General features: G+C 32.2%; 1 non-coding gene across 1 annotated transcript; it reads left to right on the top strand.

Annotated features, from left to right (window-relative positions):
* The first annotated feature begins 2,605 nt into the window (after window positions 1-2,605).
* Window positions 2,606-2,715, top strand: LOC130455737 (U6 spliceosomal RNA). The gene has a single exon (XR_008913831.1). It is a non-coding gene; the product is annotated as a U6 spliceosomal RNA (small nuclear RNA).
* Window positions 2,716-3,339: the final 624 nt, after the last annotated feature.

A 3,339-nucleotide genomic window follows, 5' to 3' on the forward strand; every position in this document is an offset into this window, starting at 1 on the left:
AGAACAGAAGGCAATAAGTTTAAACAAATGACATCTAGAGGTTAAAGGAGAAAGAATTCTTTGGCCAAGAAGGCTTTTAGTCACTGAAATAGGGTACTGGAAGATATTGTAGGTAGTTGTCTTGAGAAGTTTTCAAAACAGTATATAAACTTTCTGTTATCTTGGATACCTTATTTCAAATCTTGCCAAAAGTCAGGAATCATTTACTAGGAATTATTAAATTATCCCGAATGACTCTATAACTCTGTGATTTCATAGCTATACTTATCCAATGCAAAAAATAACTGCACAATTCAGCTGTTTTCCCTTGATCTTAATATTAGCACTCTCCTTAATCTGAACTTTCATAGATATAAGGAATTGGAAGGTTAGAAATTCCCTGCAGTCATATAGATGTCCAACTCTTATGTAACTTCTCATTTTATACAATTTCCTAAGGTAGTGAGAGTTAAAGTCACTTGGCTGTAGCTATGAAGCTAGTATGTGCCAGAAGCAGGATTTGAAATTATCTTCTTGGTTTTAATGCCTCTTAACAAAGACCAAGTGACTCTTAATATTTGAAGAATTGTGGGATATTAAACTTTTAGAAGGCCAATATTATGAGAGCATTGAGCAATTTGTATATGTATAGTTTCTCTCAAAAAAGTAGCTGGTTTGGTGAAATCTTTTCAAATTCAAGATATGATATATTTTAAGGTCAGGGTGTAGGTAAATATGCAATTTTGTTAACAATATACTTACCATACAATATATGTAGGGTAACTAAAATTTATAATCAATATAACCATTTATAGATTTTCTTTTTTCACACAATATTCTTAATATCCACAATTTTATGATATACTTGGTAAAACTCATGGGTCAATAATATTCCAAAGTACACCTCTGGACTAGATATAATTATACATAAAATTCAAATTATGGTAAATAAATATAATTTTAATGAAGTAAAACTAATTAACTCCCAATGAGCTTTTTATTTAAAAGTTCTATGTGCCAGAGAGAGATAAATGCTGGAGAATATAAGAACTGTACAAATAGGATATACTTTATTCCATTAAATACCTTGCATTAGGCTAAGTTGAATGGTCAAAGATTTTTAGAGAAAACAATTCATTTCACAATATTTGGTTATTTTATCTCATGGATTGTCTTCCTGTTGACACAGTTTTTTACATATACCATCTGAACTTTATAAAAGCTATTTCTTAAGAAGAATTCAATGTATTTTCACAAATGCTTTTATATTTTTCTAAAACTTTCTTCTGTGGTAAGAATAGGCATTAGAATCTTATTTTACCTTTTGATAAAATATTCTGAGTATTTAATAAACAAAATTCTTTCCAGATGTTTATGTGAATCAATAACTCAGAATCCCAGGTCTAAATTATAATCTTGAATGTGAGTTCAGAGACCAATCATTTTAACTCTTCACATCTCTGAATGTGCATTCCTCTATGATATCCCCTACAAATGGTCATCCAGTCGTCTCTTTAAGAATGCTACCACGACTGGAGTAGTGGCGGTACTGATTCTGTGGTGGATAGTTTGAATTTGTAGGACTATTTCCTTTTTTCACATATAGACTAAATTTCCCTCTTTTCTCTTACTTTCAACCTTCAGGGGTAACTTGGATAGCTTCCTCTCATGACTGGCCAAAGAAAGTACTTCATCCTTTTATTTTTTCCCCCAGTGGTTTTCTGTATTCATGTTCTGCAGTGTGCCCTCTTCAGGACCATTCAGGTACATTTAACTTTCATTACCACATGCCTGTGTTTTGGGTTGGGGGGTGTACAAAAATCTATATACCTTAAAAAATGACAGGTAAATAATTTCTCATTATGTATTTCATACTTTACATGGACACAAACTAATTACAATAATAATCTGATTTATTTTCAGCTCATTTTTTGTAGTGTAGTTATTTCTCTTATCCCTTGGCCTTTGTAGAATGCAGGACTTTTCAATCTAGCTTGTCTAGATTTCACTCCTTCCCATTGAAATGGTTTGTCTGTGGTCAGCAATTCCTGGTTATGTCTCTCCATTATTGTTATTGTTATTATTATTATTAATTATTATTATTATTAAAGAAACCCAAGATAAATATCCAAAAATGTTTCTCAATGTCCTCTTACTTAACTTCTTTCTTTCTTCTTTACATTTTTGGCACACTTCTTGGATTTGAAGTTTCTTTAAACTTTTCTATCATTAACTTTCTTGATCCTAGAGAAACCAATTAAACATTCTCATCTCAGTTCCTTAGTCATCCTTCTCCTTTACTCTGTCACATTTAGAAAAACGCATTCTATAGCTTTATATTTTGTATCATTCTCTTATAAATGATATCATAAAGATTATTTATGCTTCAAAAATCTGTCAGTAGACAGTACAAGTATTGGGTTGGTTTTTTTTTTACATTTTATAAATAGGAAAACTATGATTCTGAAAGATCAAATGATTTGACTAAGATAACAAATTGCATTTGTCTTCATATTCTACATGTAACATGCTGTCCAATGTATATCCTCTTTATATTGAATAGTGAACTGGTGTTAGAGCAATATTGATTTCTCCTCACAATCATAATCACCACAATATTTCCTATTTGCTTACATTGGCAACATATATACTAAAATAGAAATGAAACAGAGAAGATTAGCATGGCCCCTGTACAAGAATAACATGTGAAGCTGTCCAGAAGCTTCATAAAATTTCCTAGTGGGTAAAACACTCAGAAAAGAGAACCAGGGACTGAGAGAAAAATGGGTGATGGGTTAAAGTCTAAGGGAAGGAGAGCATAAGTCAAGAAGAAAGAGACTGAGAGTTCCAAAATGAAGTAGTCAGACAGCGAGTTAGCTGTGGTGGGATAGAGCTTCCATGGCATAGAACTCTGGTGGTGTGGACCTTCTGTCCACACCATTGAAACATTTTTCTTTCACTTTGTATAAGACTTTCTGTAATGCCTTATGTGAGTATCACAGAATACCTATTTTTTACAAAATAACTGTGGAATATTAGACTGATGCAAAATAGCATTAGACTATAAAGCATGCTTTATAATAAAATCAATTATGTCAAAAAATTATGTCCTGGCCCAACATACTAGTGTTTTTATTAGGGTAACAAGAGTAAAGGGGAAGGGAAAATGATAATTAGAGGAGTGGTCTGATACATTAACATTATGAGGTAATCATCACTAGGTACAAACTGCAGGGTCCTAAAACAATAGGAATAGCTAATGCTCAAATCAGGAGTTCACATGGCCTAAGGCATTGAGTTTGATAGCTATGTTAATCAGTTGTTGTTGGTAAAACCTGGAGACTGGTCAGTAGTAGTCAG

The sequence above is a fragment of the Monodelphis domestica genome, chromosome 7, assembly GCF_027887165.1.
Source record: "Monodelphis domestica isolate mMonDom1 chromosome 7, mMonDom1.pri, whole genome shotgun sequence".
NCBI classification, from domain to species: domain Eukaryota; kingdom Metazoa; phylum Chordata; class Mammalia; order Didelphimorphia; family Didelphidae; genus Monodelphis; species Monodelphis domestica.